The sequence below is a fragment of the Mus caroli genome, chromosome 3, assembly GCF_900094665.2.
Source record: "Mus caroli chromosome 3, CAROLI_EIJ_v1.1, whole genome shotgun sequence".
In the NCBI taxonomy this organism is placed as follows: domain Eukaryota; kingdom Metazoa; phylum Chordata; class Mammalia; order Rodentia; family Muridae; genus Mus; species Mus caroli.
Genome location: NC_034572.1, coordinates 4,081,246 through 4,096,357, shown reverse-complemented (window position 1 = coordinate 4,096,357; position 15,112 = coordinate 4,081,246).

Below are 15,112 nucleotides of genomic sequence, written 5' to 3'. Positions count from 1 at the left end.
CATAGTGCTACCTGAGGACCCAGCTATATCACTCCTGGGCATATACCCAGAAGATGCTCCAACATGTAATGAGGACACATGCTCCATTATGTTCATAGCAGTCATATTTATAATAGCCAGAAGCTGGAAAGGACACAGATGTCCCTCAACAGAGGAATGGATACAGAAAATGTGATACATTTACACAATGGATTACTACTCAGCTCTTAAAAAATGAATTTATGAAATTCTTGGGTAAATAGATGGAACTAGAAAATATAATTCTGAGTGAGGTAACTCATTCACAAAAGAACATACATGGTATGCACTCACTGATAAGTGGGTATTAGCCAGGAAGCAAGGAATACCTAAGATACAATTCACAGATCATATGAAGCCCAAGAAGAAGGACGTCCAAAGTGTGAATGCTTCAGTGCTTATTAGAAGAGGGAACAAAACATTCACAGGAAGAAATATGGAAACAAAGTGTGGAGCAGAGACTGAAGGAAAGGCCATCCGGAGACTGCCCCACCTGGGAATTTATCCAATATCCATCTCTTATACATCCCATATATAATTGACAAACCTAGATGCTATTGTGCATGGCAGGAAGTGCTTGCTGATGGAAGCCTGATATGGCTGTCTCCTGATAGGCTCTGCTAGAACCTGGAAAATGCAGAGGTGGATGCTCACAGCCAACCTTTGGACTGAGCACTGGGTCCCCAATAAAGGAGTTTGAGAAGGGATGGAAGGAGCTGAGGGGGTTTGTGGCCCCATGGGGGAAGCAACAGTGTCACCTGGCCAAACCCCAAGAGCTCCTAATGACTGGATCACAAACCAAAGAATATACATGGAGGGACCCATTTCTCTGGCAGAATACGTGGCAGAGGATGGCCTTGTTGGACATCAGTGGGAGGAGCAGCCTTTGGGCCTGAGGTGTTTGATGCCCCAGTGTAGGGGAATGCTGGGGCAGGAAGGCAGGAGTGGGTGGGTGTGTGAGGAAGCACCTTCATACAACAGGCAGGGGGAGAACAGATGAGATAGGGGGTTTCCAAATAAGAGACCTGGAAAGGGGAAAACATTTGAAATATAAATAAAGAAAACAGCCAATAAAAATGAAAATAATATAAATCTTTTAAAAGAAAAAAATACAACATAAAAATAGTATCTTCCAAATTTGTATTCTCCAAGACATGTGACCTTTTCTTTACGTCTTGAGACTCTTGGAGGAAATGTTTGAATTTAGAGGAAAATGTCATTTAGTACTATCCCAGAATGAAGGCTCTACACAATGCCTTGTAATTAAAAGGAAATAAACCATTCTTTACTTCATACTGGAAAAAGCTCAAGGAGTGTATAGCCGTGAGTTCCTGAGATCAAAGGAAAGACATTATTTAACCAATACAACACAGGAAGCAACCTGAGCCAGAAAGAGTGGGTGGGGGAAATCCTGAATCACCATGACTAGCATTATCAGAAAGCATGGCATTAAGTCCTTAGCTTCTTTTCCTTGTGTGTATCTTGGTAATTGAATTATCTATTTCTTTAAAGCACATAACATACTCTCACACACAAAAAAAACAACAACAAACATAAGGTGGCAGATAAGTATGCAATGCATGGGATTTTAGAAGCTAATCCTTATTTGCACTGACTTATTCATTGTAATTTCCCCTGTGCAGCCAAACATTAAAATTTCATAAGGCAATCCATACACATAAACGTGATAGATACTATTTAGCAGGTCTATTCAGAGACAGGCAACTTCAGTAATTTGAGGAAAGAAAAGGAATTCCACAGTAGGCAACACATTTGTAAGTGTAGGTGTTGGCATAGTATTTTCAGCAGAATTTTTCATTTGTGGTTTTTATATGCAAAAATAGATTGCTCTCTGTGGTAAAATGATTTCTTTTGTTTTGGTTGCATGGTAATAAAAGAAAGATCTTAATCATCTGACACCTCCACTGACAATCTAGACAAATTCTGCTAATCACTAAATGGAGAATGTGCAAAGAGCTAATTTACAAGCTGATGTGAGTAACTAGGTTGAAGTAAGAGAACTCACATCATACCAGAACAGAAATGAAATTTAGAAGAAGCCTAGGAAATCCTTGACATGCCCTGCAGGGCTCGCAGTTAGCCTTTAGAGACAAGGAAATCAATTGTTGTCAGGTTTCTTGGTTATTTGAAAGGTAAGGATTGGGAGATGAATTTATCCATCTGCTTTTTAAACAATGTATGTTTGCTATTTATTTGAACTTAAACTGTACTCCAAAATAACTATAATGGGGTCTATTCTTCTAAGGGACTTTCATAATCTGTATTCAGAAAAAAAGTGATCTGTTTCACAACTTAAGTTATATGTTTCATTTTCCTTATTAACAGAATTTGCAAGTAACAATAAGATTGCTTACATTTTTTTATAGGGTGAGTATCTCCTACTTGAGAATTCAAAATCTTCAAAATCTGACATTTGAGTGTCCACATGGTGCCATAAGTAGACAATTACAAACTAGCTTAAAGACTTACTCTGAATGCCGTTCCCATGTACTAATATAATAAATCTTTACAATTCTAGTTTGTGTTTTAATGAATGTGTATATTCTGCAATGTATGTGGGTGCACATATGCACATGCATGCATGTGTGCATGCACGCAAGCACACACACACACATACACATGCACATCCATAGGTATAATTGTGCATGTGTGTGTGCATATATTTGGATGTCAGAGGACAATCTCAGCTATCATCATCAGATATACTGTCCACCTTTGAGGTAGTCTCTCTTGTTTTCATTATCCAATGTTTCTGTCAATGTATAGAATTATTGACTTTGGTTATAATATCTCTATACTTACATATGTAGAGATTTAGGGGTAACATGCATTATTTTTCAAATGTTCCTAAGCCAATTTGCATAGCTGTTGCAATGATTTTATTAATACACTGCTAATTTTGGAATTTTGATTTGGAGCACAAAGAAAAAGAAGCAGCTGTATTTCCATCATACCAGGAAATTATGGTTTATATGTAATAACCCACTACATTCGTGCTTAAGAATTTGCAAAAATACTTTTTCTAGTCCTATGCACTTTAATATTGAAATCTTATCTGTGTTTTTCTCTAGTGTGGCCAGTGGGACAAAAAGTATTCAGACATTGATGTGTTTTGTTTAAGGCATGGAGAATTAAGTATATAAGTACTTTACTGGGTCATACTTGCTTTAATCAAAAGATACATCTCAACCTCTGGGCCACACTGTAGTGATCTTGAACAAGAGAGCCTAGTGGCACAATAGTATCTTTAGAAATACCTTTATGGTGTCTACTTTTTAGAGTGAGGCTTCTCTAATGTCAAGTTCCCACAGAGGTCTCACTTGCATGTGTCTATGGATGCTGAGTTAAGAAAATGATTTCATATTGTTGTCCCACCTATAGGGTTGCAGACCCCTTCAGCTCCTTGGGTGCTTTCTCTAGCTTCTCCATTGGGGGCATTGTGTTCCATCTTATAGATGACTGTGAGCATCCACTCCTGTATTTGCCAGGCACTGGCATAGCCTCATTTGAGACAGCTATAACAGGGTCCCTTCAGCAAAATCTTTCTGGCATAGTACTAACCAGTACCCACACAGCTCATATCTCTAGCTTCATATGTAGCAGAAGATGGCCAAGTCAGCCATCACTGGGAAGAGAGGCCCCTTGGTATTGCAAACTTTATATGTCCCATTACAGGGGAATGCCAGGGCCAAGAAGTGGGAGTGGGGGACTAGGGGAGCAGGGCGGAGGGAGGGTATAGTCCCTAGAAAACTTTCTGGATAGCATTTGAAATCTATATAATGAAAATATCTAATAAAAATAAGTAAATTTAAATAAAAAGAAAAAAAGCGATTTTCTATTTTTAACTATTAACAAACACTAGAGCAGTTGTTCTCAACATGTATGGTTGCATAACCTTTGGGGGTTATATATCAGATACCCTGAATATCAGAGATTCATAACAGCAGCATAATTACAGTCATGAAGTAGTAACAAATTAATCCCATGGTTGAGGTCCCTACAACATGAAGAAATGTATCAAAGGGTCACAGCATTAGTAAGGTTGAGAATCACTGTTTACATGTTCAAACTTTGTCATAAGAAGGAAGATATTAGTGTTACATCATCAATAGCCTTTGATACTGAAGGGGAGAATGAGCCTTTGATTAGCTGGTAAAGCTGACGTTCTGGTGTAAGTAGCCATATACTTCCCACAGTTTTCTGCAAGTTCCCCATCAAGCATGACAACCCTTTTGACTGGCACTACTAAACTGCTGATTTAGTTTCTTTTGTAAAGGTTGAGGCTCCCAGAGATGGAAGATTAAATACACATTATGCTTGTGGGATAGAAGAAAGAGAAGGTGAGAAAAAGAAATTAGAAGAGACAAATTTCCTACAACTTTGTAGCAAGATGGATGTGTGGAAGGACCTATGAGGAGGTTTCTTACAGGATCTGCTTTGTGAAAGAGCTAAGAAGTAATATTAAGATTCCAGAAATGTGGGTTAATTCGTGCAGATTTGGGCATAGTCCCTAGAAAAGTTTTCTAGCCTTAGAGTAAAAGCTTCCAATATTGGCTTTTCCAATGCTGAAAGCCAACATGCTTCAAGTCTTTCACAGTCAAAGGTAGCAAGACCACAATCATGATCAAGAGACACACTAGAGAAGCTCTTTTTGAATAAACTATTGTGCTCTAATAAGATGAGATGTTTAAGAAGTGCTGTAGAATAATTGTACTAGCAATGACTTTTCTAACTAAAAGAGGGACTTGGTTTTTCTTATCAAAATGAAATATGATTGTATATACTTGAACTTATGTCATAAATGCATTATTGATTATTATATGGCATCATCATTGCATGCCATTATTTTTATAACTGTGTTCATGTATTACATTTAATTCCCCAACATGGTCACTAAGATACTGTCACCCTTCAATACAGTTCTTCATGTTGTGGTCACCTCAACCATAAGATTATTCTGTTACTATTTCATTATAATATGACTGTAATTATGCTACTGTTTTAAATCATAATATAAACATCTGATACTTCAAATTCAGAGATAATTGAACAGTATTTAACATTCTCTAAAAAATATTTTAATTAATCTACATGAAAGCACATTGTTTTGTCTGCATTTAATTGGCTATATAGCTATACAAATATTACTACACAAACATATACCTTCATACCAAGATCATACTATCTCAACATTGTGTATATTTGTATGATGTATGTGTATAGAAATATGTGTGCAAGTGCAAGTGCATGTATGTACATGTGAAGATAGAAGATGACCTGTCTCTTCCTCTATTGTTCTTCACCATATTTTTTTATACTGGTCTTTTAATAAACATAGAACTGAGATTTGGCAAATCTAGCTAGCTGCCCCAAAAGCTTCAGGGATCTTCTAGTCTGTTTTCCTAATGTTCCAACAAACAAGGCTGTTTATTAGGACTCTGGGGATCTGAACTCAAGTCCTTGTGCTTCCATGCTAGCATTTCATCAACTGAAAAATCTCCCAGCTTCTAAAGTTTCATTTATAGGGATTTTCTGTTCATTGACATCTTTACACTATATTTAAAATATATACTTAACATTTGAATGAAAAACCAAGCCTTGGGGGGTGACACATAAGGTGTGCTTGCTGTGTAATCATTAGTATTAGAGTTCAGACATAAAAGGCAGATAGCAGGGCAGCCTGACATACTTCCAACATGTGTGGTAGAGAGAGGGAATCCTCTAGTAAGCTCGTTAGCTAGACTGTCAAAAAATTGGTGAGGGCACTCTGGGTTCACCTAGAGAATTTGCCTCAATACTCAAGATGAAGAACATTCAAAAAAGATATTGAACATCATCTTCAGTCTTTTAATGAATAAACACACACCTGCATGTGTACACACACACATATACACACACATACACACACATGAAAACATGCATACACGTGTGCATACATTCCAGATATACATACATACAATTAGCTATAAAATATGTCATTATTGTATAAATAATAAAGTATAAATTTGAAGAAGAAACCAGTATTATAGTGGGCTTCCTGGAGACAGAAGACAGTGATGTGTTAAGGAAAAAAAAATCTCTACAAACAAAACACTGGTAATCCTGAGACCAAGCGTGTGCTTATCTACTTCAAAGTAGTAAGATTTTCAATAAACTTTGGAAAATTCAAACCCGAACAGGAAACTTCCCACTGGTACAAATAACCAGAATAATTTGGGGGGAAGTACTTTGGGATAAATAGAAATTTTTTCTTCTCCCTGTGCAGAAGGCTAATTATTATTTTCAAATTTCTTTCCATTCTTTGCTCAGAGGAAGATAATAATCGGTATGGGGACCACACCGATTTATACAGATATTATTAGTCTCGTTACTTTCTTAACAGCTGTTTTTTTTTTTCCAGTAGGTATACATGCATAAGAGTGACTTGTGTGAGGAAGCAATTTGTTTGAAAATAAAAGCTGTTAAAAGAAAAAAGTGGAGCAAAATTTTATTTTTCTTAGCCATATAACTGTTGTTATTGTTGTAGTCATTACAAGCTAGATTTCTTATAATATCTATGAGATGATTATTTCATTTCCCTCCAGAATTACAATAATTTGTAGATAATCACAATGTATAATCTATGCCTATCAAAGCCTATATTTTAAACCCTTTCTAGATAACTACCTGAAAGCAAATCTATGAAAATAGTCATTTTGTATTGTTTATTGAAGGCCTAGAAGAATATGTTCAGTATGCATGTAATTTTATTTGAGTTCTTCCTAGGTAAGGTTGATTGAATTCAATAATTCAGGTCACTATTAAGAAGGTAAAACAATATAGATTAATTATCCATTTGTAGAGGACTAGAAGTTGTCATCCTACTGTGACTATATATAACACAATGGGTTTATTTCAAAACTATATCGTTGTCTTAATGCATGGCAGTAAAGAATAAATGACTATCTTTACTTTTGTGGTTTTAAGTTGTGTACTTATTTGGTTCAATGCATTTTATTGGACCTGTGTGGAAAGTTGTATCTGATAAAAGTTATGATAAAATCTTAAGTCCATTAGAGTCGATCATAGAATACACTCAATAGCATCAAAGTTTTTATTCCACATGAGTCACTTGATACTGTGCATCTAGTACTGTCCACAACATATTGACAATAGTGAAAAACAATATGTGAATAGAGAGGCCCCATTACATTGAAATAAAAGATAAAAATCACTAAATAGTTTCTTAGCCATAGGATTCTCACTTGATTTTCACCACAACAGGCAAAATTAGGAGGCTCCTGGAGGCTCCAAACCAATGGCAGCAGCAGGGCTTGGGAACAGTCGAGAACAATAAAAAGCCTTGTGAGGAATGGAAATTATTTTTTCTTTGAAAACTAAAGAACAGCTTGTTGTCCTAAAGCCAGTTAAGAATATGCTTCAAGTTTATTAATATTTTAGATGAGATATTTGTCTAAATAATTCAAGATGTTTTTATAGACAGATGTATCTGTGCAGTACAGATTTACATTCCTCTCAAACACCTATTAATTATCATAATGATTCTAAAATGCAACTTTTCTGAATTTGTGTGTTATAATACATTCAAAACATTGTCACATAAGCTCTTTCCTCCTAACACAGCCAATGTAATTGTGTCCTTTGTTTCTGTTTTCTCCCTTATATATCATAGCTCAGTTATGTCCCCAGTGTAAACTACATATTGATAGAAAACATATCTGGGATGTTGCTATTTCACACTTGGATTGATATTCTCCCATGCTCACTCATGGTGCTGTAATACTGTGTTTCTTCATTGCAGTTCTTTGTGTATCTACAGCATTCTTAATGTTAGACATGTTGTATTATGGAAAGGCACATTTAGAGTTCTCCATGAAGATGAAGCGTACTGAATCAGGCATTGTGAAAAATTCTAAGAGACTGAAGTCTACACTTATGCATGCACAGGAATTGATTTTCTTTTGCCGGAAGACTCTGCTGCTAATTACATTGCTCTATGTCTTTGTGAGTAGTTGAAATGATGAATCAATGTAGGACTTTTGGTCTTTGACATACACCCTCACTAAATTGTTCATTTCTGGAGACAATGTTTGTGAAGCCTAAATTTATTTCTCATTTCAAAAGTGTATTCTTATGTTCTATTGAAAGTTCTCAGATTCAGTTTACAACACAAAAATAAGGCTTTATTCCCACATTTTAGAAGGCTGAATTGAAAATTTCTACACAAACACCCCCCAAAACACACACCTCATTTGCATTACAGATTAGACACATCAAATATATTCCAAGGTGCTTGTTAAAACAATTAATTGGTAATGACTAATTCAATGTTTTTGAAGCCATCTACAAACCCAATAAGGTCCTGAGATCAATTAACAATGTCTGTTGCATATGCAACAGTAGAGGAGGTATGTTTTCCATAGCTTTCATTTCTTGCACAAGACCTGGTGAATCCTGGTCATTGAGTACTGAATAAATACATGAACATGTTAGGTCTATTCATTGAACAGAAAAAAATGTACACTAAGCCGAGTGAAAGAATTAGGAAACAGTTGTACACTGGGCACTGTGGAGAAGAGAAGGAACAAAGTAGGGAAAGATATTAAAAATGTTCACCCATAAGATTTAGTACCCATGTTTTGTTTGTCTGAGATAAAGAAGAGATCAGAGATGCAATATATAGTAGGAAGGTTTGTGTGTATGTGTGTGTGTGTATGTGTGTATGTGTGTGTGTGTGTGTGTGTGTGTGTGTGCGTGCGTGTATGCATTTGGGCATGTGCAAGGCTATTTTATGGTGGAAAATGAAATACTGAAGCTGACAGTATAGAATTATTGATATGGCATTCACTCATAAACAGAATGAATAAGTTCAGGAAATTCTTAAAGCTGAAGGGCCAAGTAAGAGTCTTAGTGTTAGGTATTTCCCTCCTCAGGAAAGGGGATGAAAGACAAAATGCACAATATACTTTGTAGAGTTCACAATTATATTTTCCAAAAAAACTGGCATAGTAAAAAAAAATCACTCTCAAGTCTTAAATTAAATACTATTAAATAATTTAAATTCCCAGAGGCATAATTATTGGCTATATTGAGAAATTCATGCAGTTGGAGACTATAGTGGGAATCACACATTAGATTTCAGATGCCAAAGTTAGCAAAGACCAGAAAATTTTTCCTTTTCTGTGCTATGGGAAATTTTTAGTTATGATAATCAGAAAGTAGAATGATAATCAGAAAAGACACAGTAATTAGGTGTCCAACAATCTTTGTGAAGATACATATGAGCTGCATATGTCATAGATCCTATTGGGCACTGTGTGGTTATAAATTTGAGATTCATGTATTAGTGATAGTACTTTAGTCTTGTCATGAAGAAAATTATGAGAGGATATAGTAATAACATAGTATTTTATAACTTTGGGATTCGACATTTTAGTATGATTAGTAGTAAGAGGACAGCAAGTTAAATAAGAAAAAAAAGCCACTTGAAATAAGCTCAGGACCAACTCACAGGAGTGACTGTAAAGGATGAGGTTTCAGACTTGTTTCTATTGTTTTACTCAGTTATTATTCTCTTTAGTTCTGTGATGGAGACATTTTGACAGGGCATTATTCTTACATTACATAAGGCAGTCCTTCAAAACTGTTGTCAAGAAAGAGGAATAAAAGAATAGAAATTATGCATAGGCCCTCATTCTTGAAGCAAATTACCAAAATGGCCACAAGAAGATGGGAGAACAAGGTATTTATCATAAAATTACCAGAAATTAGCTTATTTTAAAGCTAATGCACACAGTCATCTTAGTTTATAATTGAACAGCAATAATTTGACAACTGGAATCCAGGAATTCTCCCTTCACCCCACTGAAGCAGGGTAAAGGGCAGTGGCAGTGCACAGAAGCACATTTCTAGTGTCTATGCAATCTGCTTTAATTTTCTGTCCCAGTGAGGTATTACAGGAAACAAAAGCACCCATTTCATATCAAAATAGGTTTTTTAAAAGACTCAAATTTTCAAATCAAAAATTAAATTGCTTTTGTGAAAGAAATTCATTTTCTTTGTCAGGCATGTACAGACTTCAAAATAGGTGTTCAAAAAATTCTTTAGAATAAATTAACGACCTGGAATGTGGGATTATATTGCCATCTTTGTGAGAATGGAGCAGCCACAGCTTATTAGTGTTCAACTCTAGCATGAATGTACAATGGAGCAGAAAAGTTCACTTTCAAAAATAAAATAATGATAATAAAGACAAAGTAGAAACAAGTTATGAGAATGAGAGAAAGTAAGAATACTATCTTAGGAATCAGCAGGAAGCCATGATATATCTGAAATTCTGAGTGTTTGGTGTCAGGCACTTTCACAGGTGTAGAGGAACCATCTCCATTTGGATGAAGAATGGTCTTGAGCAGAGACAGAGTCATTGTAGTGATGAGTGACCTGGGTATATAGAAGAGACACCGGAGTCCTTATGCCCCTCTTTACTGAACCCTGGACTAGCTTCTTGCCTCTGTGTGGAATCACAGTCATTTCTGGATTTGTAGGCAGGGAGAACCCAAAAGGACAGCTCCTTTTGTCCGTGAATTGATGCTAAAAAAGAAGTAAATGGAGTTGAGTGTTTTTAGAAATGAATGTGCTTGCTACCCATAATGATATTTGAGGTAGAGTCCTAGCTCTCTGATCTACTCTAAAGAAAAGCCACTGCTATTTATAGTATAGTTACATCCTGGAGACAGGTATTTCTGCCTGTAAGTTTGAATTGCTGTAATCTTGGGTCTTCATATCTTTCCAAACAGCATCATTAAGACTGAGACCATCACATACAAATATGAACCCACTGAAGTGGTAATCAGAAGCTATCCATGCTTCATCTGTCAGGTTGTCAGCTTGGATTGTCACACCCACCAGTCCTCTCCAAGATGTACCCAAGCATAGCTGAGGACTAAAGAGAGAGTTTCCCTAATGGAAACTATGTTACTTATTTCTTTAAATGCACTATCAGTCTTCCTTAGAACATTCTCTTCCTATCAGAATATTTATCATTTTATAATAGCTCTTGAGATTTAACAAAGAATTCCTTAAAAAAAGTATTTAGTAGTGTAGAAAATCCTATTAAGCATGTTCTTGAACATTTGAATGTAGCTTATTCTAACTGCATTCTTTATAAAGAAATTCTGAATATTTGCTCAAATTAAAATAAAATTCTGGGGGCTGGTGAGATGGCTCAGTGGGTAAGAGCACCCGACTGCTCTTCCGAAGGTCCAGAGTTCAGATCCCAGCAACCACATGGTGGCTCACAACCATCCGTAACGAGATCTGGCGCCCTCTTCTGGAGTGTCTGAAGACAGCTACAGTGTACTTACATATAATAAATAAATAAATCTTTTAAAAAAATAATAAAATTCTGTTATACCAGATGTGTCCTCTGTTTTTAAACAGTTTTTATAATGCAGAAACAACTACACAAAATCAACATAGGAAGTGGAGTTCTGGTAATTAAATTATACAAATTAATCAGAGGGTGGTTGGAAATAATTTTACTGTCTTGATTAATGCTACTTAGAAAAAAAATCTTGGATTTATTTAGCAAAATTAATCTTTGTAAGCACAAATGTGTGCTCTAACACCATGGAACATTTCCATATATGTATTGGATGAACATGTCTTTTTGACAAGCTAACAAAACCTCCTGTCTGTATTTCAAATATAAAAACCAAAAACTTTTGGTAAGTTCTTTCTTGTATAACAATGATTTATGATGAATATAATAACCAATTGGCTTGTCATTTTCCACCACCCCTATCTTTTTGCTGTTACTGAAGCCACTTAGGGGTAAAGTAATAATAAGTAGAGCATAAAGTACCCCAGTGAGTCCATGAATAGGTTTTAATGTATGCCTTCAATCACACATTCAAGACAGCTGACACCCTCAGCCCTCACATCATTCTTGATGGAGTCTTTTTCATTGACCTAAATCATGATGGTAACTTAATTTCCCTTTCCTATAATGCAAATTTCACTTTAGCTTCCGCAAAACCCTTGTTCTCCTGTGAGAGTGATACATCTGTCCCCTTTCATGCTTTCCTGTATATTTCGAATGTAAGGGATCAGGATGACTGGAAATTGTGCAAAATGTTAAATACTGTATGCTGGTGTTAGACTAGGAGGAGCATCTCTCTGGGATGTTGGAGAGGGAGAGTAAGTGGGAGAAGGTTATACAGTAGGCTTTGTGGTTCCATAAGTCCTTTTAGAGATTTTGTTTTAACCACAGGCACAATAGCTTGTTGTATTTTTACACTGTTGTGTGTGGACTCTAACATTGTGATAAGTATATTTCACTTGTCAGTGAAGCTCATAGATTAGCTTCGCTGCTGGTGGAGGAAGACACCAATAACTGACTTTCAGTAGCCTATTTAAAAAGCTATGAAAGGTATAAACAGAATTGAGATCCATTTAGGGGTGCTTGCATACGTTTTTATTTTCATCTCATGCACTGGAATTGATATTTATTGTCACTCCATTTCTATGTATCTGAGCAGATAAATAAAATGTAGCCTAATATTTAGATTAGACATATTGTGTTATTAGTCCCCGAATGTTTAAATAAAAAAGAAAATAATCTCCTCTTAACCCACCTTAATATGTGTTGATTTTAAATAACTCAATTGATTTTCTTTGTTCCAAGAAATGTCTAAATTAGTAAATTAATATATTACCTTCTTATAAATCAGGAATTCCTGTGAGCTTCATCTTATAGACAAGTGGATCAAGGTGCTGGCTAGTACAATGTTTTCAATGTTTGTGTATTACTAACAGCCTCCATACCTGAACACCAAGTTTCCTTGACTCTGCTTCTTGATATCTGTGCTCTTCAAAAATAGATCAATGGCCAGAAGTAATGTCTAATGTGGCTGCAAGAAGTTTACCATGTGAGGAAATATAAGTTGTTCATTACGCTGAACAAACTAGACTGACTTGTTCCTCAGAATCTCTGGGGAAATTCTGACTTGCATTCTGACTCTGTGTTTTGTTCCTCTGAGGAAAGTTATAATGATTCTTAATCCATCTTGCCAAAACAAGGTAGAGTTTATTAACTTGGGGGATGTGTTCTTAAGTATAGATAATATTTGGATGTAGATAAGCATGCCCACCAATATATAGCTGTAGCCGTAATCATAGAGTGAACAGACCATTTCGGTCTGAACCTTTACAAATATTTATATATTTAAAATTCATCATAATTTTAACTAAGGAGGTACAGCAACTATTTCATTATTCTCATAAACGTGTGTAAATTGAGATTCAGAGTGGTTTTCTAACCTGCCCCAAGTCCCATACAAGAGGAGCTGGGTTTTATGCATAAGCAGTCAAACTCCAGGAACCAGTCATCTAACAGCTACACTATAGCTTTTTTCCCATGCTATTTCTAATTAGTGATTGATAGAGAAGAATATGTAAAGCTTGTCACATGATTGCTCAAATTCAATTTTCCAACCTGAGTAACACATGTATTTCTAATTGAAAGTTTTAATAACCACGACATCTTACTAACATAGAGAAAAGTTTCTTATGTGAGCAGCTATTATTCTCCTCAGAAATTTCGGTGTTATAAAGAGGTGGAGATGCATTTCAAGTTGGAATTTACTGTCTTTAGCATCTGTTCTAGTGAATCAATATAAAGATCAATACAAAAGAACATAACTTATCTAATAACTAGAATGACTGCTATGGATTTCTTTTTAAAATAAAACAGAGGTGAACTCTGCTATTGGGCACTGGCATTTTAATTCAGACTCTTTTGGTTAATATTAATTGAAACTGAGCAGTATTTTTTCATTAGCTTCCTTTTATTCCAGTTTTTTTATCATGCTTTTAATCATTTCTCTGACTACTTCTGCAAGCTAAAGTGATTTTAGCTCTTCTGTCATTGCTTGCAGGGATCTTTCACTGAAAGGTCGATACAAGAGGATTTCATCACTTCCTGTAATGCACTGGACTGTGGGCACTACTGACAGCTGAGATTTATTACTTGGCGAGTGTAATTCTTTTGCCAATGAGTCAGTGCAATGGCCAATTCTTTGAAAAAAAGAAATGAGGATGCGACCTCCAGCATATGTTCTGACAGTAAGATGGAATGTATAATATCAATCCTGTCAATGAAATTTATAGAACATTATCAGCCTCTGTGTGAGGATGCTATGAACAGTTGGAAAATACAAAATACAGATTTCAAATTTCCTGATTGTCCTTGATGAAGAAGGAAAAGAAACTCCTTTTCTAAACACCACTTTATAGGGTAATCCTTTGTCCCCTCACACCCCCTTCCTCATTCTTTTGTTTTCTTCATGCCACGTAGCATGTTTTATGAAGCTTAAAAATCATTAAGCACTATGAAATGTAGATGAACATGTAATAATATCTAATATCTGTCCAATAAGAGTCCATAGAGTCCTTGAGAGCTAGAAAAGTGTGCTATTTAATAAAGTACTCACGAGGACATTAAGAAAGAGAACACAAAGTTGGGAGACATTTGAGAAACAAGTGCAAACTGACTTATCTATGAAAGGATGAGCACAGATTTTTTATAAGTTTCATTGTCAGAACAGAACACCCAAGCAAGGAAAGCTGAATGCAGGTATGATAATATCTAAGTTGTCATCTCCTTCCATCTTGTAATTATGATTGGCTCTATAGTGCTTTTATTTTCAGATTTTCTTCCTCTATGGAGAGGCATCTTTAGGAATTTAATAAGCCTAGCTTTGTTTCATAGTTCCAAAGTAATCATCACAGTCTCTATATTTATTTTTTCTAGTTTAACCCTTTCCCCCCCCTCTCTCTCTCTCGTGTGTGTGTGTGTGTGTGTGTGTGTGTGTGTGTGTGTAACTCTTGCTAGCTAGGTTACCCAATGTTAGTCAAAGGTACAATAGATACTCATGAAACAAAAATAACACCTTTCAAGCCGGGCGTGGTGGCACATGCCTTTAATCCCAGCACTCGGGAGGCAGAGGCAGGCGGATTTCTGAGTTCGAGGCCAGCCTGGTCTACGAAGTGAGTGCCAGGACAGCCAGGGCTA